The sequence below is a fragment of the Labrus mixtus genome, chromosome 4 (genome assembly GCF_963584025.1).
Source record: "Labrus mixtus chromosome 4, fLabMix1.1, whole genome shotgun sequence".
In the NCBI taxonomy this organism is placed as follows: domain Eukaryota; kingdom Metazoa; phylum Chordata; class Actinopteri; order Labriformes; family Labridae; genus Labrus; species Labrus mixtus.
Genome location: NC_083615.1, coordinates 938,830 through 962,875, shown reverse-complemented (window position 1 = coordinate 962,875; position 24,046 = coordinate 938,830). Strand labels below are relative to the sequence as shown.

At 39.9% G+C, this 24,046-nt stretch overlaps 1 protein-coding gene across 1 annotated transcript in view; it reads left to right on the top strand.

Annotated features, from left to right (window-relative positions):
- The window catches only part of LOC132973508 (zinc finger protein 469), a 236,888-nt gene that overhangs the window by 27,955 nt on the left and 184,887 nt on the right, over positions 1-24,046 (top strand). The window lies entirely within an intron of this gene.

Below are 24,046 nucleotides of genomic sequence, written 5' to 3'. Positions count from 1 at the left end.
GTTATGTTACAAAAAGCAGGTAAAAGACCTTACTCATTGTTATGTTACAAAAATCAGGTAAAAGACCTTACTCATTGTTATGTTACAAAGAGCAGGTAAAAGACCTTACTCATTGTTATGTTATATAAAGCAGGTAAAAGACCTTACTCATTGTTATGTTATATAAAGCAGGTAAAAGACCTTACTCATTGTTATGTTATATAAAGCAGGTAAAAGACCTTACTCATTGTTATGTTACAAAAAGCAGGTAAAAGACCTTACTCATTGTTATGTTACAAAAATCAGGTAAAAGACCTTACTCATTGTTATGTTACAAAGAGCAGGTAAAAGACCTTACTCATTGTTATGTTACAAAAAGCAGGTAAAAGACCTTACTCATTGTTATGTTACAAAAAGCAGGTAAAAGACCTTACTCATTGTTATGTTACAAAGAGCAGGTAAAAGACCTTACTCATTGTTATGTTACAAAAAGCAGGTAAAAGACCTTACTCATTGTTATGTTACATAAAGCAGGTAAAAGACCTTACTCATTGTTATGTTACATAAAGCAGGTAAAAGACCTTACTCATTGTTATGTTACATAAAGCAGGTAAAAGACCTTACTCATTGTTATGTTACATAAAGCAGGTAAAAGACCTTACTCATTGTTATGTTACATAAAGCAGGTAAAAGACCTTACTCATTGTTATGTTACATAAAGCAGGTAAAATACCTTACTCATTGTTATGTTACAAAAAGTAGGTAAAAGACCTTACTCATTGTTATGTTACAAAAAGTAGGTAAAAGACCTTACTCATTGTTATGTTACAAAAAGCAGGTAAAAGACCTTACTCATTGTTATGTTACAAAAAGCAGGTAAAAGACCTTACTTATTGTTATGTTACATAAAGCAGGTAAAAGACCTTACTTATTGCTATGTTACAAAGATCCGGCCTATCCATCATGAGCACTTTAGCAAAGCAGCAAAAGTTACAGTGGTAAGAAAAAAGATGAAGTGATGAACACAAATATTACTTTTGATTTTTGAAATAGGGTTACAGTGATATAAAATGGTATTCATCCTCACTGTACTTCAGGGTCATGGAGGAACCTTTCCCACAGCCAACATCAACATCGATAACACAGCTGATGAATCACTCGGGTTTGAAGGCCAATAACAAAGACCCTGGGACCCTTGCCAGGAAAGATAGTGTTGGAATTGATTTGCTTCAAGATCCCCAGATCCCAAGACTCCTTCGCTGAGTTTGGTGTGGTTACTGTGAAAACTGGGAACGATGATGGTGATTATTCTTGTTATTTATGTGTTTTGCTTGCAAACTACACTGAGCTTTGGCGATGGGGGAAACTCCCTTGGGACCCCATTGAAACACCATCATTGTACTTGCACTGGACAACTGGTATCTATTGTGTCATTGTTACATGGACAGAGATGCATCGATGTCCACAGATGTTCAAGTGCTGACATAAATGGATTCCGCTACTCAACAATCTTTCATTATTCATGATGTCAACGTTTTGCATCGCGGGTGCAACTAGAATTTTATTTGACTCAAGTCGTTCATAATAATCATTGGAATTTTTATTTGTTCCTAATTTGCTGCAAGGAGAGTTAACTGGTTGTGAATTGGTCTAACTTTTCTCTACTGATGACTACATATGACCATCCACAAGAGGATTGATTCTTTCTCATAAAGGCTTACTTAATTCTTATCCCTCCGGTCAGATTCTCTGGGAAAACATGCAAAACGCTTTACGGCACAAGGTCCCGAACAGAAGATGTTAACATTTTACCAGGCAAGGTTTTAAAGGAAGTAATATCTTACAAACTCAAAGGAAGCAAGCAGAGGTTCTTAAATTTTTCAATAATAAAACAAATATTTTAGATATAATTGAAACCAGTCATATCCAAAATCAGGGTCAGCAAATAGAGAAAGTGAAGAATAGACATGAGGAAAAAAAAGGTTCAGATTGATTCTGTTCTTTTTTATACTAAGGTCCCATATTGACAAGGTCTTGGAATAATTGCAGATATGCGCTTGCCAATCGAGTCTCTGCCGCCTTCAGGTTCTAGTTTGTTCCAGAGGATCTTATGCAAATATGTTTAAACTTAGTCGACAGAAAAAAAACACAAGTATCTTCCTTTGTTAAGGTTGAATGAGCAAATAGAATACATCGTGGTAAGGAGGACATGTGCCAAGAGAAGCTTTGGTTAATCGGTGCTGCCAAGTCTGTGCCATGGTGAGTCATAATCTCTATAAACAGATATCTGCACATGAATGCATAACCTGTAGGCAAGGGACCAGATCTTTGATATTATTGGAAGCGATCTGGTTTCCTTTTTGTAGACTGTCTGAGAAATATTAAACAATCACACTTGAGCAGACTTAGTGGTTTTCTTTTCGTTATGGGAAAACAATCTGTGTGGAGAACAAAAAAAGGTGGAACACGTTGGCAGATTGGCAGTCTAGTTGGAACTCATCCGCTATTGTTTGACGAGCATCAGGCTCATGAAACAGATATCAATATGAATTTAGAAAAAAAAAAAAAGTTGTAGATGCAGCCTCTGCACTCAAACTCTTTTCTTGGCGTTTCAAGTTGCCGTCTGTCTGTAAACCATGACCAGCGTTTGGAAGAGGAAATCTTGGCTTGGATATGTGGTGGCTACAGAGGAAGCCCTGGGAGATTGGCTGTCACCCCGAGAGGCTAAATCTGATTCAGATGATAGCCGATTCTTTTATAGATTGCCATGTAAGCAATAGCTTTCAGATCAGTATCAGACTCTAACCACATTGCCAGAGGAGGCCAAACTATTTAACACCTATTCATAGCAAGTACTAAACTACCTCTGTGTGCAAAGACCAGATCTGGATTCAGGATTTGGTTCAAAGAAATCAACTTCTCCCTGGTGGAGCTTTGTGTGCTAACCACACATCTCCGTCAGACTGATGGGAAGAGGAAGTGAGATGTGGATAAAGAACGGGGGTACTTGTGCTATACTTGGACTAGCAGTCTTTAGTTAGCACTTTGCGGGTTCAGATATACTAATGTGATTTTCTGCAGCCTGTAGGGTTAACTGGTTCATTGCAGATTGCTGCTCTTCCTCGTGTTAGGCCTGTAGGGCTTGGCGTTGGCAGCTTTTACTGGTTTTCTGTGATGCTTGGCATAAACAGGGAAGCCAAAGGGTTTGTCTCAGGTTAATAGAGATTAACCTGACAGTTGTATTCACAAGAACAGTGATGGCAGAAGGAGAGGATTCACATACCTTGGCATTCATCTCTTTGCTTAGCCATCTGCACCTTTCCAGTTTGTATTTATTCAACATCAAATGGGATTAGGATTTGAATCCCATTTCATTTTTCTTTAATCCTTTTTTTTTTATATCATCCTGCCACAAATTCCTGCTGCTTATTTTAGCTTTGTCTGAGGCTGAGCATTGTGCTTTTTGTCCACAAGGGGGTGGACATACAGTGCACATATGGATTTTTTTCCCCACTGTCAAAGCCAAGTGGATACTATGAATCCTCTCTTAGTTGAAAGTGTCTTCATGTTTTAAGTTTCACTTTTAAATAAACAGAAAGAAAAGTCCTTATGAAACCCGTCTGCACAGTCATGTCACTCACTACACTACAGTGCACTTAAGCACAACACATTGCGACAGGGAGGACTTGAAACTCAAGTGGACCCGGTCATTACCTGTAAGAACCTGCTTATTATCCCATCAGAGTCAACTCATCTCGGTCATTTCCTCAATAATTCCTCCTAAATCCTCGAGTAACAGATGACAAGCTCTGCCTCTGATTATATATTCATGATAGATACAAGCGTCCTAGAGGAAAGATTGGGAAATAAACGGCAGAGTGAGGAGGAGACCAATTAGTAACAGCTTGCAGATTTCCTCAGCCAAATGCACTTATGCTGCATGACAGCAGGAAGGGAAGTCAGGATTAAGCTGGAATCTCACTTTGTTTCACATCCTGACGAGAACAGCAGTCGTGCCTCTCGCATCCTTTATTTCTTTATTTAATTTTGTCCATGCTATAATGAAGTCCTTCCTTTCACATCTTTGTCATCTATCGGATTGGAGGTGAGAATTTTTTTCTTCACCCCACAAAATCAACTATACTCACTTTTTCTGTGGTTTCACTATCATATTACACAAACGTCTTAGCGGTGAAATCATTGTAAGTAATGTGAAGTAAACATATTAAGTCAATGATTACATCTGTATATTTGCTGTGATATTTATGTATAAATGTTTCCAGCACTATGAGGCTTCTAATCAGTTGTGTTTAATTTATTTTTTTGAATAAAAGCCATGGTGTCAACAAACACAACAGATGATGCTGACTCGCCGCCCTCTCTGCTGATAAACTTTGGATTCATTTACCAACATTGTTCAAACGCTCCCATGATGTTACATTTCCAAGAAGCTGTTAAAAACATGGCATGGCATATATATGTCCCATAAAAACCTGTAGGTGAAACGAGTGTTATGTTTAATATACTGTGTGTGTGCATCGCGGTGCATGTGTAGATTTACGAGGCCCTGCGCTGATGCTCACACTCCTCCAACATATCCAGACGCACCGCACAGCTTTCCTCTCTTTCTCTCTCTCCATGGTTATCCCCTCCATCGAGAACCCACCACATGGCCGCAGTCACATCTCTGCATTGTGTACGTACCCAGAACATTTTTGTCCCATTGTTTCTGGAGCCACAGTTCTTCTTCTTTTGTCACACGTTCCAACTCTGACTCTAAAGAGAAATGTCTTAGCTTGCATTGGCTGGATTGCAATTTGTGTTGGCAGGATTGTTTCTTGCAGTACACTGGGCTATGAGTTCAGACTAGGGATGTTTTTGCAGAACGTTCAGGTGGGCTGCTTAATCTGCTAGAAGAAATTCCCCAATAAAAAATGTGTATGTTCTGCAATAAAGCCCTGCAATAATAACGCTGAGAATCAAAATATCCTATACTTCTTAGCCTGTCAATCACCCAGTGTCACTCTTAAAAGGGGCTTATTTTTCCTCAATTGACCTTCTTCGACCTTTTACTCATGACATAATTTTGTTGAGTTTGAATTCACTCAAGATACCACGAGGCCTCTGAAGGCACAGAGTTCACACCAATGAAGTAGATGCTCTTATTGTCTCTGAAAGATACACTGCAGTACATAGTTCTTGTTTGAGTTCGCAGTCTCACTGTAAAGACACGCTGCCTGATCCGTCTTCATTTGTGTTTGAACTTGCTGAACTCCATTTTCAGATTGAAGCTCCACTGATTCACAGATCAGAGTGCCTGGACCTGTGCCATTTCTTATTAACTCAGCTTTTCCATCCATGGTCCCCATTTTGAGCTGATGATCCCAGTTAGGAACAAAAACAGTACTTTTTTTTCATGGTTACATCAGGGACCTCTTTCTACCCGTCAAATCTCTGAGTGGTGGGGTGTGTATATTTTTTCAGAGACAAGCGTGTGGTGCAGTTATCTACCTTGATCAACACAGACGACTTTGCCAGTGTATTTGCATATAGGAGCATATGCATATGTGTTTCCTTCTTGAGTGGTGGCTGGGACTTGTCCATCAGAGCATTTCAGACCCCCGACTGTGTTTGTGCAAGTACTCACATTTGCAGCAGCTGTGAGGGTCGCCTGCAAACATTGGGTGTTTCTTGACCCTGACTGGGGTGTGTTAAACCATTCAAGTTGTTTTTATTAAAGAGCAAAAGGGAAGGGAATATAGGAGGGAGTGGGGGAGAGTTTAAGGAAAGACAAAAAGGAGAAGGGACAGTGCATGAAAAAGAGAGAGTGAACTGCTGGCTGATATCCAAATTAACTAAAGAGACTGACCTTCTGTGATTATTGGCCCGTCAGAGGACAACATATTGGACATATTTGAGAGTGGGTAGATCGCCTACCATGTTTGTTTTGGAGTGTCAAAGGAACAATACGGCCTCTATCCTCCTGCAGATGGAATGTGGCGTCAGGTTGGTGGCTCAGGAAGATCCAATCATTCCTTTGTTATCTGGGAGAGCGATGGCGATGCAGTTGTCCTTGAAGACAGAAGGGAGGAACTGAGTGCACCTGGATGCCCCGCTCATTCCTCACTTACAGTTGGACTGTGGCTCAAAGATTTTTTTTTTTTTAACAAATATTCCTGGAGGAGTATGACAGGTGGTTACGTAAGAGGTAGAGGTATAGTCATAGTTTAAAGTGCCAGAAGTATTCATGCCCATGGCGAGTGCAGTATGTGTCATCTGACAGATTTTGGAATTACAATCACTGATGTAGAAAATTTTGAGCAGATTCATGGCAGGTATTCTTTTTTTTCCTACATGAGGCAGAGAAAGGAAAATTTAAATCTTTGAAAGAATGCTCAACTGGGATATTAACAAGTGACAAGGACTGCTGTTTTTACTCTTGTAAATGCTAAAAATTAAAGCTACAATATAAAATAAATTGAAGTCATGGAACAAGTCATTGAAAGCAGCAGGGCTTGCCTCTTCTCTTCAGCTGGCTTCATGCTGATGCATATAAATGTGCCTTTATGTGCTGTCTGACACTTTAACTCCATGACTTTTGAAGGAGGCTGTTTGTGAAGACAAGGTTTTATTTATTTAGTTATTTTCGCGGGGGGATGATAAAGGAGATCAGCTACATTGGAGCTGGATGCCTTTTTCTGTCACAGATGTGGGTTTGGCTGGACAGTGGGTGCTGCAGTCTGAGATTCTGACATCATCTATTGAGGGAAAAATGAAGTGACAACAACAATAAAGTGTCTTTTGTTATGAAGGGACCCTGCGGATTAATAAACCATCTGTAGCATTGCCCCCCCCCCCCCCCCCCCCCCCCGTTGTGTCCGCAAGCTGCTCTTATAACAATGACAGGCCTTCAACAGGGCTCTTTCGACATCAACGTGCAGACAGTGCTGCCACATGTGAGGTTAAAGAGGTCAAAGAAAGTCCTGCTTGTCATCGAAAAACTGTCGCTGATATTCTCTATGAACCCAAATCCCTTTAAATTAATGACACACTGAGTTAGTTCAAAACAGTTGTTTGGCACATGTATTTACTTTTTCAGCACACTCGGTATCAACATGAATGAAAGAACATGTTGTTTGTTTCCCTTCCTGAAATCGAACATTTGTGTTCATTTTAAGACTTACAAAATGCCACGCCTTAAAGTCTTTCTATGTGATGTTTCACACTTAAATATAATATAAATCAAGTATCTCCTCTGAAAATAACTCTGTGAGTCATGACTGTCTACAATGGGTGTAACACCCGAGTCCCACTGTCTGTGATGTTTTCAGAGTTTTCAGAGTCCTATCTTCACTTTGTTTACATCGCCCGGACGGCCGGCTGACTCCTCCCCTCGCGTATAAAAGTTGTTTAATTGAGGGACTAGAGAAAAGAAGAATAACATACTGTACTCACTGCTTAACTGTGTTTCTAGATCACGCTCATTTCAGGTAAATTTACATGCAGTGTGAAGATACGAGCATAATAAAGATAGCTAGCATTAGCATGCTAACACAACAATGCAGCGCGAGTTGTTTTGGTTTCATGCTGGTGCTCAAGGGCGACATCTGCTGGATCAAAACATCACATATAAAGCCTTTAATCAAAATGGATAAAGGAATCACACTAAACAAAAAAAATCAAGGATCCTCATGACAAGCCCCACATATACTGAATTTTGAAACAGTTCCCACACTACAGGGCCCAGTGTAATCTGGACTGCTGTCAGCGTGCTCTTCGGTGTTTTGGTCGGTGAAAATCAGTGTGGAGAAATCTCACCGAATGGAGAGGTGTCCTCAGGGCTCATTCATCGAGGAAGCAGCGGTGAGCAATCAGTGATATTTAATAGAGCACACATGCCTGTGCATATTTGTAGGTATTTATCTTGTACGCGTTCCTCCACTGACACTGTGTGGAATACGACTAACAATCTCAGGTTTCAAGGCCGAAAGACTTTGTTTTTTTAACACAGATATGTGTGAATATGTGTGAATGTGTGTGTGTGTGTGTGTGTGTGTGTGTGTGTGAGTGAGTGTGCATGTCCTTAGTGAACTCTCTGTTCTCTATGTGTATCTACTTGCACAGCCTTTCTTCTCCAGCTACCCACTTAATGTCAGCAATATGTCCATGAATGTGTGTTCATCCTCTGGTGTCAATAGTTGGTAACACTGACATCAGCCGCAGTAACAGCCTGTGGCAAAAAGAAGAGGTTGGGTGGAAAATGATGACTTGAAGTATCAAAGTCAGGGTGTGTTTTTTATTTGATTTGGATGGATTTCAATTCCATCAGATCCATCACAATGGAAAAAAAACGTGTCGTATCTGTTAGCAAGCTGCTGTATCTAATTCAGCTATCAGCTTGTAATGGAGAGGCCCGCTTCAGTTGTAAGCGATCATTTGTGTATTTTCAGGATTTACAGCTGAAAAAGTTTAAAACATATTTGCAGATTAGTTTACACATTTGTGGATCTGTGTGCGCATATTCAAATGGTTTTGCCACAATAATAGCTCCATACACATGTTTTTAAAGTTTGATGGTTGACGTTTTGATGTGTTGTGTGCAGTGCTTTGTTTTGCTCATATAAGTCTTAGATGTTTATGAGTTTTAACGTTTGAGTGACAGAAAGAATGAGCGTTACGCGACATATCCAAACAGACCTGACTTCAGGGCCTCAGCAGCCTTCAGAGGTTCATCTCTCTGACAATCTGAAGAGTCAGTTATGACATGCAATGCAATAACACAGGTCTTTTTTTAGTGTTGTTTTTACAGTTTTGTATGAATATTGGAGCGTTGGAGGGTTTTGGCTCTGCACATGGAAGCTATTATCCTGAGGGCTTAGGAGTGCTGTTCTATAGAGGAAAAGGAGGCTGCTTAATGCCCAGGATTTTCTTTTTCCCCCTGAAGTCCCTGGTGTTCTATTGGGAGGAGAAGATGGACTGGTTTCCACTGGTGACACTTGGCTACACAAAGTCATGTAAAATCTTGACTGAAAAAAACCCCTCTGGATCTGGGAAATGTAGGATTATTTTATCCATTTCATGTTTCATTCTTCCATCCTTTAAATTATTATTGGAACTGGGCTTGTCTGCCATACCTCAATCAGCATAGCTTTAACCAGCAGCACAGTGAAAAGCTGGTGCGTTCAGTCTCTTCGATCAATAGCTGGACTTCACACTACAGTTGATATCCAGCTATGCCATAATGGAACCATCTCTTGCCTCCCAATTAAGGTCCATCTGTGCACCTCCTTTCCTGTTCAGAGATGATGCTTCCAACTGTGCCCGGCTGCTGGAATCGATGGTCCAAACTCAGCAATCCTGTAAAGGAGAGGAGTCCCATCTGGACTCCATCAGGACTGGGTAAATAGAGCCAGATCCTACAGCAAGCAATGGATTCTTGCCTTGGCTCCCACCCACCATCACAGAGGACTCAGGCAATGGCTCAAGCTACAAAATGATACACACATTGTCATTAACTCAAACCGTGTGCAAAAATTGCTAATTTACTCAAAGCTCCCTGTGTGCACTCTGAGCCGTATGCCATTTTGGTTTTAGTCCTCCAGTGTACCAGTGGAGTACAGAGGAGTCGTAAATCTTCCTTCACGGCCCGATCAAGTGGGTTTTTTTTCTTAGTTTTTCTGTGATCCATTAAAGCTGTTTTAATAATGTCTGCTGCTTTACTGGCCAGTATCTGTGTTATTTTCCCCCTGCACCTAGCACACTCTAGCAGGTGCCCCCCCCCCCCAATCCAGCAACAGATTTGACAGTTGTGACTAAAGGCCTTCGTCTTTCTGTCCGTCCATCTCACCCTGATATAGGATAACAAAATAATTATTACATTTGACAAACACACAATTGGACTCAAGGCCAATGTCACTTTTACAACAGGTCTGTCCTTCTTGAGAATCCGACTCCTCTAAACCTCTCTGTGAAAATTCTTCTGAAATGTGTTCCTCTAAAAATGTTAGTGTCCATATACGTGGATAACTTCAATTTGCCAAAAATCCCTAAACTGGGATTACTTTTTATTAAATTCCTAAAGTTTTCAATATATGTATTACATTAGTCTGCTCAGACATAAAACAGCAGTAACTGTGTGTGTGTGTTTTTTTTGTTGACAGAATTTGAAAGAAAAAGATATATATATTAAAAGTTTATATGAGCTCACAGATTCTTTTGTCCCCCTGCAGAACTCTGAGACATACTTTCCAATCAGAAAACTGTGCATGCTCTTACATGACCCCTTACCACTCTGGGTGTATGTATGAAGATGTTTGACAGTTGATTTAGTGCTGCTACTTTGGAATTTCTTTTTTGGGTGTCTCCACCTGGATACCTGTGCAGCTTCCATTAAGCTTATGTAAAAAAGGGACGCTGAGGGTAAATGAAGTAAAACAGCAAGTTTCCACACGTGTTTGGATTAAAACCGTCTCCTTTCAGGACTGTGGTCACAAAAACAACAGCTTTATTCCTTCATCACTCAAACGCCAAGCAGCCAGTCAGCACTCTGTATTTCTTCCTGCGAGCATACATCTGAGTCTTCCAGCTATGCTTTATGTTCCAGCATCAATGTTAACTGTTGTGGACCTAACCCGGCCTTGTTGCAACACATTGGAAAGCCAGATTTTTCCACTGACACGCGGTAAACTCTACACTTAATGACTTTAGTGTTTTATTGAGATGTTTTTTTGTCTCTCTAACAGAGAGATGAACTGTTCGAGCCTTGCACTCACTGCACCTTTGATGTTTTGTTCAATGTGGTGATCATACTTGGAAAAAGTGCCTGTGACCATAAAGAAGCTAACTGCTCTGTGTCCTGTTCATGTACAGATTTATTGTAATAATGAGGTTGTAAGCGGTCATATTCGGGGCAGCTGCATGTGGAAATGCACAGTGGTTATAATGCTAATAGACGTCTTTATTAACATCACATTCTGCCTGGTCTCTGAGGAAAAAAAAGGAACCCCAGTGGTCCGTGTCGCAGACGTCATCAGTGCTCCACAGTTGGGGGTGGAGGATGGTTTGGATTGTAGAGTAGACACTACCGCCTGGATAACAAATATTCTCTTCCACTGGGAGTCTGCTTCCAGACTTTGGAAACATTTTAGGGTTAGCAGCAGACGTCTTCTTCCACGGCTTCATGAGGTTTTTGAACCACACCATTACACTGTATAACTCAACTGATAGATTTTTGATTACAATATTTCTTAAGTTAAAGCTTGGTCAATCCTCTACTACCTTGCTTGACCAAGAAATGTCTTTTCAGTTTCTAAAGCTACCACTGATTTTGTCCACACCATGTATGAGTGGGATGGTATCAACCATATTGCTAGACCTTAATGCCAAAAACCCATAATTACATCCCCATACCCCGTCATTTTAAAATAAAATCATTATCACTTATTTGTTGTCTTCTCATGGCTGCTTAACTATGGTGGAGCTTTAGAAATGAAGTAAGTCCACACTGAGAATAAGGAAGACATTGATAAGAAAAATAAACTGAGATAATGACTACTGTGAGGATTTCCATCCATCAATCATCCATCCATCCATCAATCCATCCATCCATCAATCCATCCATCCATCTATCCATCCATCCATCCATCAATCCATCCATCCATCAATCCATCCATCCATCTATCCATCCATCCATCCATCCATCATTCCATCCATCCATCCATTCATCCATCAATCCATCCATCCATCCATCCATCCATCCATCCATCCATCCATCCATCCATCCATCCATCCATCCATCCATCCATCCATTATTCCATCCATCCATCCATCATTCCATCCATCCATCCATTCATCCATCAATCCATCCATCCATCCATCCATCCATCCATCCATCAATCCATCCATCCATCCATCAATCCATCCATCCATCCATCCATCCATCCATCCATCCATTATTCCATCCATCCATCCATTATTCCATCCATCCATCCATCCATCCATCCATCCATTATCCATCCATCCATCCATCCATCCATCCATCCATCCATATGCTTAAATGTGCTAAATTCCTATTAACCATGACTTTGGCCTCACTTCAATAACAGGAAGGATAGAGGCTGACCTAAATAAGAGCTATATTCCAGACGTGCTTCATCTCCCAACTGAAAGCAGGTTTTTACATTAAACAGGAATCAGTAAAATGTGCTGACAGTATATATTCTGACTGCATGAAAGGTCTAAGGTATGGAGGAGAAACAGGACAGATAGAGTCAGTGCAGAAGTGAAGCTGTCTGGCTATGGTTGTGTGTGTTTACAGTATAGTAGAGATGAGACTGAATCTGAAAATGAATTCAGAAAGGAACACACGCCCACTTACAGTTTTATATCAGAATACTGATGCAGATCAGCATTTTTTGGTTGAAGAGATCCAGGTAATGATGTCTCTGGACTCCAGTAGTACATATCCATGTGTGGCTTTAATTTTCTGTACTGTGGGGATTTCATTCCCCTTTAGCAGTGGGAGCGTCTTGTCATTTTGAACACCATAGGTCTGTCTGTCTCGGTGTACATGGGAAACGTTTATTGGATCTTACATGTTGAAAATGAAGACTGCACCACATGAAGGTCTGTCATTGTTTGAAAATGTCAAAATATGAGAACGCCAGCTTTACTGTCTCTGAGCATGTGAAAGTTCATTCATGCTGTGGGGCAGTCTATACTTTTCCAGCTGAAATCTATGCACACACTACAGGATGTCCTTGGTTTGGTGGAGTTGATTATTGTTTTTATTAGGAGCAGATGCATTGGCTGGGAAAAGGTTTGGCCCTTCAAATGGGATGAGGTTGACATTGGACACAAAGTGGGATGTTTCACACGAGGTTAGCACATTCAGTTAACCTGGTCACAAATGTTACAATATCTGTGCCCTCTTAGGTCAGATTAAAAATTGGTACCTTAAAAGACAATAAAAGGCAATAAAAAAACAACCTTTATGTTGTGCCCTTATGAAAAGAAGATACTATTTGTGACATTTAAAATACGGATCAATACATATCTTAAGAGAGGGTTGAAAAGCAAACTTACATCTCTTACCTCCAGCAAGTATTTTTACATTCAGTTGACAAGCCTGAATAAATGTTGTATTTCATTTTTCAGTTTTTTTAAACCAGTAGGAATGTTAAGTTAAATCCTTGATGTATAAATCTCTTCTTATTAGTATTTTTTTTATATTTTAAGTGCTTATTTATGTATCTATTCTTATATTGTTTTATTTGCTCTGATAACCTGCTGCTGTAACACCACAATTTATCAGTTTGGGATCAATAAAGTAATTCTATTCTATTCTAAAGCCTTTACTACAGTGCAAGAACTAAAAGAGGTAAATATATTTCATCTGAGATGGAGTATGGTTTTGATGATGGTTTATATTTAACCCAGTTTGAGTAATTATTGGCAGTGTTTGAGCAGCAGGTAAACCTCTTTGTATTTGTGAAAAGTGATAAGTGCTGGGGACCCACCCCATAATTTAGCACCTTAGCCATCTTAAGTGCACTATAAGCCTCTGTCCCTCACCACATTCCTGTGCCACCCAGACTCCAAATTACTGTAAACTAACCCGAAGCCACAACGTGGCAACGGAAGGGTGTCAATTTGGACAGGAAATAATTTATTTGAACGTGACTAGAGTTTCTGTGGCTCAGCTCCCGTGTGGGGATGTGGAGAGGGTCTGTCTCTGGTTGCTCTGTCCCTTGACGTATATGCCACATGCACCCCAAACAATAGCCGATTCATCCACCGCTCTGTCTGTCTGCTGCAACAGTGGGGTTGGGGTTGGGGGTGGGCGGAAGGTGGAGGTGGGAGGAATGAAAGCACCTTAACCATCCACTAAATGTGAGTATTATGTTTGTAAGAAATGTAAAAACTTAAAGGCTTTATATGTGATTTTTTGATCCAGCAGATGTCGCCCTTGAGCACCAGCATGAAACCAAAACAACTCACGCTGCATTGTTGTGTTAGCATGCTAATGCTAGTGATCTTTATTATGCTCGTATCTTCACACTGCATGTAAATTTACCTGAAATGAGCGTGATCTAGAAACACAGTTAAGCAGTGAGTACAGTATGTTATTCTTCTTTTCTCTAGTCCCTCAATTAAACAACTTTTATACGCGAGGGGAGGAGTCAGCCGGCCGTCCGGGCGATGTAAACAAAGTGAAGATAGGACTCTGAAAACTCTGAAAACATCACAGACAGTGGGACTCGGGTGTTACACCCATTGTAGACAGTCATGACTCACAGAGTTATTTTCAGAGGATATACTTGATTTATATTATATTTAAGTGTGAAACATCACATATTAAACCTTTAACTTCATACTAATTCCTGAAAATGTGAAGCTAAATTAGATATATACAGAATTGTTATTTTAACTGTCTAACCGCACAATTCAAAACGAGTATCAAGTGACCAAAAGAGAGAGTTATTTATATAAAGACTAATGATTTAAGAGGATACTCAGTCTTTGATATCCTGTTTGGAATTTAGTGCCAAACAGCAACAACAAAAAAGTTATGTCATGACACATTAAATAAAGAGCATGTCTAAACAATATTCTTTGTAATATTATTCAAAATACACAGCATGTATCACATTAGCAAGCATTAGATAACATTTGGAAAGACTTTATTTGAACAGGCAGAAACCCAGAAGAGAACTAGACCCAATGGTAAACTGTCATCTGCCACAACCTGCTAGGTCCAGAAATTGGGATGGAAGGAGTGACAAAAAGAAAAAGTAACTACCATACCCGTACATATAGGGAAGCACCTTTTCATTTTTTGTTCTGATATGGACCCTGATAATTGTATTGTGTATGAACCAGATAAACAAAAGTCCTTCTATATTTACAAAATGTTAAGCATGCCTAACGACAAACTAATACGTCCTTGAATAAACAAGCCCTCAGGACCTCTGCTGTGTGTCAGTGTCCTTCTCTTAATAATTATTCTCCATCATCTATCTACTGTCTATCAATATAGGAATCATAATTAACATAATGATTCCAGTAAGTGAGTTGGACAGATTTTAAATTTGATTACAAGAGAACACAAATGAACTCATTATTCATTTTGGCAGATTATTCCTTTGAAGTTTTTGGAATTTAGACTAGATTAGAAGTTGCACTTACATGTGTATTATATAAATGCATATCCCCAACAGCCTCCCTCTGAGTACCTGGTATGACCTCAGCTGACTGATTCTTATCTATCTCATATTTCTGTCTCTGCTTTCAGAAATATCTGGGAGGCTCAGGGATGGAGCTGTGACCAAAAATGTCATGTCCTTCAAGTTAGGAAAACCAGCTAGGTTTGTTGTTTCTTCTCCACACGCTCACTGTGGAGTTGTTTTATACTTTTGGCCGCACAGAGAAGTATTTGAGTCAAAGCATCTTGTGTGGACACATACTGTAGGTTCTGTAGAAGCCGGCACGTCTGGCTCAGGTCACACACCAGAATAATAAACCCACAGTGGGGTGATGTGTGTGAACTGTTGGACAGTCCCCCCTTTTTCTTCTATTCTTCCTACCCCCCAATTTCTCCCTCCAAAGCCGAGACTAGAGAGCCAAGGTGATGACGGGCCCCACAGTGCCCCAATAGGCCTCTCTTACTGGTCCCACACTGAATGGCTGTCTGTTCCCTGACATCTCCATCTCTCATCACCACCCCATCAATCCAATGCCACTGTAACCATCTCTGCAGAGACAGGGCTCCACTTTGTCCCAAAATCCCACCCCACCACACCGCTAGTCCCCCTGCCTTATAGCCCCCTACTGTGCATAGGGTGAGACAGCTACCTGACAGCAGAGGCCTCTAAATGACAGATAGCCTCACTCTATCTCCCAAAGCATCAAAACAACATTGCTAGATACATTGGTACCCCCCCCCCCCCCACACACACACACACAAACTAATCCAAATACCACGTGTCTTTCCAAGAGTGAGAGACCCTCCCCTACTCTGTATTTCCTTAATGGAGCCCCTCTACCTTGCTTTCATCCACATCAAGGTCCCCTGACCCAGTAAACGCCTGCAGGATCAAGGCCTCCTCGGGGAATAGAGGTGGATGTTATCGTAGCATTCCAGCCCATGTGAAAGTATGCCAATTAGCATAGCTGGAGAATGTTGTTTTGCTATCCTCTTTCACCAAACCCCCCAGCTCCATGAGACCAAGTGCCAGACTCCTAGCTGTCACTAAAGCTGCCATTGATGCTGAATGTAGATATTTTCTGCTGCTGCAGCCCCAACATTCTGACATTAATTCTACAGTTGGAAACATTAACCAACCTCTGTGATGACCTATGATCAAGTATTACTTAATATAATATTCAGTCTCATATTTTCTCTTTAGCTTTTCCCAGTTTCTCTGAACTCGAGGTGTTTGTTTGAGCAGTTACTCTGTTCATGTATGAACTTTTTACAAACTCCACTTGTGCCTTCAAGACAGGTTTATTGGCTGTTTGAACTGCAAAGTAAAGAAACTCTGAAGCCTGTTTGTATATTTTCCCTGCTTTCTCCTCTGTGAAAACCAGGTAGTTCAAACTAAGGTTTTTTTTCTCTCCAAAGGATCCATTATGGGAAGCTGGTGCACATCCAAAATTAGCACACATGCATAATAGTCTTTTTTTTGTACTAAGAATCATATATTGGGCCATCTTAATCACATGATGAAGACCTCTGAATTGTCACTCAAGAGTAAAACCATGACATACTTCCTGACTGTATGAGAAGTAGATTTTAAGTCCAGAAGATGTCAACCTTTGTTCATTTTAATAGGAGATTTGAAGCATCATTTCATTAAAAACCAACATGTCAAAATGTGATTTTGCTTTAAAAAATGATGGATGGATGGATGGATGGATAGATGATAGATAGATAGATACTTCATTGATCCAGAGGGAAATTCAAAGCATCCAGTAGAAGGTTACAAAGACATGAAACATTTGTTACAAATAAACCATGAGGTCTGCAGGAACTCTGATTGGCTGCTTGTTGTTCCCCTACATATTTTCAATGCTGATGAAATGAAGAAACCTTTAAAGAAATTACAACAATACGCTGAGTTGTTTTTCAGTTACAATTGGAGTTGCAGATATCAGATTGGTGAGTTGTAAAATTACATTTTTAAAGGAAACAAGCTTCTAAGTCTGTTAAAGACAGTTGGATGTTACCGAGGCAGATATGGGGGAAACTTGCCTGTGTCTAAAACAGACTTTAAACTCAGACCTTCTTACTAAGAAACCTTTGCTAGTTACTGCAGCATCCATATTTTGATTAGTGTTAATTGCAACAGAAAATTGAGTCCTCCCAAAGTGAACAGCAGAGATAATCAGTTTAGAACTTTTGAGATATTTTCAACACCAAGATCAATTGTAACATCGCCCGTAATTGTCTTCAGACTTGCACTGATCTGGTTTGTTAAAATAATCCAGAAAGTGCAATAAAACACAACAAAGAGCCTGACTTGTCCCTTGTCTCATTCGCAATATTAAAGCTACATTGAACCTTTATGAATATGAAGACAACATTTCTCAAACAAAATGGAAGCGAACACATCATAAACGGATGCAAACCCATTGTCAGTCCCAATAAACCTTTTAGCGTAGGAGCTAACAATGTTTTTTTTTTGGTTTGAGACAGCAGAGATTTAAATGAAGAGGCACAGACAGTGGAGTTAAAAATGTGCAGTAGACCTCTACTCGACCACATGCCAGAACCTCAAACAATGCGCTGTAACTCAAAAGCATTGTTTAAGACGTGAGGCACACTCGTAACGCTGGCTCTGGATCCAACCTGACCGCGATACCAAATGCCTTCAGCTCCCTCAGATACACTAAAAGCCTTCTTCCCCTCCGAGCAGACACTCTTCCTACGGTGAAAACACACTTGAGTACATTTGCAGTGTCCTATGACTCTAACCAGAACCACTTGTCTCCTACACTTTCCATTGAATACTCGTACTGTAGGCGGAATAAAAACAGGCTTTCCTGTCTCTTAGGGCTTAAATGTGTTATCCTAGACAAACCTTCTCATAAATTTAATTCCTTGGCAGAATGAGTTGCAACTCAAAAGGAACCTTCACTTTTAGTGTTGTTATTTTATGTTTCAGTGCCTGACAAACACTTCGGATTTGGGGGGTGTGTGTGTGTGTGTGTGTGTGTGTGTGTGTGTGTGTGTGTGTGTGTGTGTGGGGTGGGTCATTATGTCCAGTAGCCAGGAGGTGGCCAAATCTGTTTTCAAAGAGATGTCGTGTGTTTGCTGTTCTGAGTTGGAATAGCAGTCTTACTTGCCAAGGAGTACTGTGGTCGAACAAGAATGTGATACCACTGTTTTGTTCTCTAAATCATTGGACGAGCCAGAGCCAACCACAAGTGAGCGTTTTGTGATTCCACTGTTTAATGACAGATAATGATTTATACCTTAGTTAGGTTATTCAGAATGAGATCAAAGAAGTTAATCTCTTTTAAATAGATGTATTTTTATTGTGTTAATGCTAAAACCTTAAAAAAGGTAAAGAGTGTTGTGTCTGGATTTTCATTCATTCTAGATCTAAGTCCTAAGGGACTTGTGGTTTAGTGTAGTTAAGGTTCCTGGCCTCTCTTGTTCTGCTGGTGGAGGGATATATGATAGGATAGGTTGTGGTGTGGCTGTTGTCTGTGTTTGCGTTTTCGGTAGCGACTGCTTCACTGTTTTTCTTGCTGCAGTAGTGTGATTTGGCCTGAGGGCTGTCACGGCTACTGGTTTCACGTGGGACGTCAGTTTGGATCGCAGGAGGATTTTGATTTAGGTTCCTAATGCTTCCTGCAGCTTTACCATACACATAAACAGTTCATCGTATGACTGGATATCTCATTGTGAAGACTCTCTATGATTAAGTCTGCTATATATCAAACAAGGAGTACTTTAGATATTTGTTTTGACTAGCTTGTCTTCCTAATTTGTGATCTGATCAAACGACCATGAAGCTGGAGGATATGAGGAAGGACATTGTTATCTGTTGAATGCAGGAAGCTTAAATAAATGAGCCCATTGGAGCATTGTATGGAAAACATATGCTTGAATTTCATGGATTATTTGTCCTCATGCAAACTAGCTTTTTCCTCTTACAGTACAACTCATAACCAGGGCCATCCTCTATAAGAAGTATGTCAGATGAGGTTTTGAATAGCCTGTATTTAAATGTATTTCAATCGTATTTGATGATGACAAAAATCTAAAACATCATCTGCCCTGTGGAATAGATCACCATGGTCTTATAACTCTGCAGCAAGGAACGAACTAACAAACCATGGTTAAAAAAAACATCTTTACCCATAGGGTAAAAGACTCTTATCGTAATTTACATGGCTTATTTGGTTAAAAAAAATAGGGCCAAAAGAATGGCTTGAAGTTATAATTCTGCACTTATAATGGGTTTCATTGTTTCTTATCGATTGGCAACTCTGAGTCTACATACTAAGAGCTCTTTTCTCAATGTGTTTACAATTATGTTTGTTCCACTGACAGAAATACTTGCATGTTTGTTGAGCAGTAAAGCAGTGTTAAAGACCTACGGGTCACTACTAGGTCTTGGAACATGCTTTCTCGATGCAGGTGGGACTACAGCACAACAGCGTCCCAGATGGACAATAATTCAGAAAAAAAAATCTGGATTATGGCCTAATTAGAAACAGAACTGAAAATATGTCATGCAGCTGTAGTCATGATTTCAGAAAGTTAAAGTACTGGAATCAACCAGTATGGTTTAGTCCAACATTGGGGCCACTTTAAGGGGATTTGATTTCTTAGCATGGCTCCTGTTCAAGTCGACACCCCTAAGATGAGCTGGACAGTGATTTATAAGTGACAAAAGTGAAACCCAATGCCCCAAGTGGCTGGATTTAAGGTTTATGCTACTCTATAGGTTTCACAGACTTAAAAGGAAGAATGTGCAACTTTTTCATCCAGTAGGTGTCGCCCTTGAGCACCAGTACTAAACCAAAACAAACTGCTGTTTGGCCACACCTCCTCCATACTGAAGCCTCCGCTCTCCCATAGCGGCACACCTCCAACCCCTCTCCACACGCATTCCCACATAGAAGTTATAAATTACAACGCACAATAATGAAGCACCATTAAGTGCAAGCGGAGGACAAAATTGTCCTTTGCTCGCGATAAAATCTGTATTGTTGTGTTAGCAGGCTAATGCTACCAAACTTTGTTAACTCATAGCTTTATATTGCACATGGAATGACCGGGATCTAAAGAAGCTTACGTGACTGAGTAGGCTGTTATTCTTCTTATTCGTTGACTAAAACAGCTTCATACGTAAGGCTGTCCCGTCCATGTAAACATGACGTAAACATGGACCGACAACAGTACAGATGGCGGGACTAGGGCGTGTCACTCATTGTAGACAGTCATGACTCAGAGACACATTTACAGAGATTAAACTTGATTACTGCTGTATTTATGTGTAAAATGTTGCACATTCTACCTTTAAAACATAAAAGGTGAAAATGAGGATAATATGGGATCTTTAAATTATTGCTTGGGTGGCAATTAGATGTATCTGTTTTCTGTGATAGTTTAGAAATGGTTTTGGAAACAGAGGGATAGAAACAGAATAAAGGAATGTCTGTCTACCAGAAAAAATTTGGAAATGATCAGAAACTTGAGCTACAATCTCCTTTTTGTCTTTAACAAACTGGTGACTAAACTTAAACAACACAAAGGTCTTTGGGTTTACAGGATAAAAAAAAAGCCAGAAACTATTCACTTATTTCCCTTTAAGCCTTTAAACCCAAGCCTTATTGGCATTTTAAGTAGTTTTCTAAATGTCAATCAATCAATCAATCATAATTTGTATAGCACTGATTCATAAAAAATGTTATTTTGAGACACTTCACAAAAGCATGTAAAAGACTGAAGGAAATGTGTGGTCTGAAGGTATGAAATATACCCATAATAGTTCCTTCATGTGTAGGTAAAAAGTTTTGACAGTAACACTTAATTTGGGTGGATTAATGTTTGCATCAGGAATCTGTCAGGTTATGAACAGTGGCTGCCCATCAAAGTGTCTTATTTATGCATCACAACATACAATTTCACTTGATCCTTTTTTAGTGTGTTAAGAGACATGAGACATATTACAAATAATGACCTCATACAGTATCTCATTAGCCATGTAAAATCAGTATTCACATTTCTTATCTTTCAAATAGAACCTCTCAATAGAGTTTTTCTGTTCACTATATAGCATGGTTTAAAAAATGTGTTCTGCTCTTTACTGCTATATAGAGCACAGTCATCTGCATAGAGATATATCAATTTGTTTAAGACAGAAGTCCTTGACATGTGCAGTCATGTGGTTTATTCATAAAGTATTAATTGAGTGTCTGTGACTGCTGTGAAATATAAATTGAAACAAAAAAAAAATCATAGCAACTGCTGTTGTGGAATAAGACAAGCATAACTGGTTTAGTATGACTCCATAGACTACAAATTGCAGAAAAAATGCAAGCTGCCAGGGAAGCTAGAACTGCTTGTACCTTCTCAACTATCAGTGTGGGTCTCGCATGTAAGCACTGTAACCGAGTGTTGTGCCTCTAAAACCGTTTCTGTCAGTTATCATTGCTCTAATGTTTGTTTTCTAGGTACATGTTGTTACAGTGTATAAACAAAAATCATAGAAAATGTTACCTTATGTAACCCCATTCTGTGTTTTTCATAGGCCCACACAATATTCATTCCACAATCCGTGAGCTAAAGAATCATAGAATATTCAATCCCAGTGAAAGTAAGGCATTATCATTATGTTTTTGAAATGTTCCTTATTGTAAAACTGCAACCACTTTTTATTTGTTCATTGCAGTTTTTACAAGTGATCCGGTCATGCACGATGCATATATAGTTACTTCAACTTAAAGACAGGATCAGGATCACAGCCACTCCCAAACGTTCTTTTTTAAGCTTCCCACACTTTTATTTCAAGACTGTGTAAGATACCAATTTAGGGCAAGGAAGTTTAACAAATCAAGAGTGAAAAAAAAATACTGTGAAAGTACAGACTGAGGTCAGAGGGTAGTTCCTATCCAAAGTTGCACTCTTCCCATACAAATAAGGGAATTGGCTGCTATTTTGGTTCCTTTAAGAGATAATTAAAACTTTCCCAGGGATTCAGTAGAGTGAGATATGTTCTGTTGATTATGGCAGTCGGCTTGCAAAAACTGAGCAAAACTAAAAACATGTCAACACATAGGGTTTATTTGTCTGTGGCCAAAGACTGTAAATAACTCAGAGTATGTCCATGTCTGGCATACGCATTAACATTTGTTTTTGTTAGTGTGCATGTAACTGCTGCACCTCTTGTCACAGCATGCTGCTCAGTCTTTACCTATAGAATCTGTTGGTTTACATGAGTGTGAATGTCAAAGATAGGGCCTGGGTGTTGGTTGAGAAGCCAAGCAGAGAGAACACTGGCTGTGTGTGCATGCGTGTGTGTGGATTTGCGGTTTGTTAAAAAAATAAAATAAAATCGTAGTCAGGAGCACAACACTCGTCCATCTTGGCAGCAGACCTGTGACACTGGAGAGGGAGTGTAGCTGCAGCAGCACAGCCAGCCGTCCATTGTGCCAATCTCTTCTCACTGCTGGAAACAGGTCTTTTCCATTCTTTATTAGAAGTGAGTTACACTTTTTGTCAAGTATTGAACAACACTGGTTCATGACATTATGCATCGTCTGGCAAACGTGCTATAGAGTGAGTACTCAAAGGCTCTAACCAAATAAAAGTGCTGCAAACAGGCAGCAAAAAACTAAAGCCCGTGCCGACCGCATACTTTTATAACCTTGCCAGAAAACTGTCTTGATCCAGCGAGAGACCGTTTCTCATTCAATTACGTGTTCCATGTGTGCGTTCCAAGGCTTCATGCACAGCAGCTTCTGAGCAGGCCCGATCTTTCACACACATCCTCCTCTCCAACACTCAACTTATTGCCTATCAAAACAGGACTGCACAGACTCTCTCTGCCACTTGTGCATGAATGTTTTATATGTGTCTGTACAGTGTCTGTGTGTGCTCTTTGTGTTTCAGGAGTAGAAGTTTAGGCACGTGCCATGTTGTTTACACTCTTTAACAGTGCAGTGCTGTAGGCGCTCACTTTATATATCTTGTTGGAATGGAACGTGTATAGACGTCTTGAGCATACATGTTTCAACATTAATCACCTGTTCAATAAGCCAATGGCCATTTTGCATTGGATGTAATAGAATGTTATTGGTTGTAGGAAACCTGGATGGTAGGAGATTTACAGAGGATTTAATTTGTCTTTTAGTTCACAAGAGTGCAGGGGACAAAAAAAACAATTGTACAGTGTCACCTGCAGTTCCAAAAAAAAGTACTGTTATCAGAAAATAAATATGTCAAGTTTAAAGGTTCACTATATAATATAATATAGAGATTAAAACCTCTATCAGTATCTAAGGACTATTCTCCAAGAGTTCCCTCTTTGTTCATCAGCACAGGCAAGGATGCCTTGTATGCAGACGATGAAATACTCTATTTTACCAATTGATTCAAACAAGTCCACTGATCTAAGATTGTTTGTAATGTGCAAAGATATGCAGCAATGTACCAGCAGAGGCAGTGTTGAAGAAGACTGCAGGGCAATAAACAAAGGAGTTAAAACTAAAAGTACTAAAAGTAAAATTTGCTCAACAGGTCAGACTTGAACCCTGGCCGCCCGCTTGGTGGACCGCCTCTGTACATGGGGCGTGACCTTACTGCTCGGCCATCTGCGCCCCATAATGGTATATCTTTCTGAACAAGAATGATTTACCCTATTGATTTATGATGGCTGTTCTTGCTCCTTCATGATCCCAACGGTCAAAGTTTCCAAATTAACAAGCCAGTTTGTCTTTGAACGCAAAAGATTCCAAACACTGTAAGTTGAGATGTTGTTTGAGATAAAAGAGACAAAGGGTATGCAACATGTTTTTGGTTTATGAGAAGGTAAACATTCGATCTCACTGA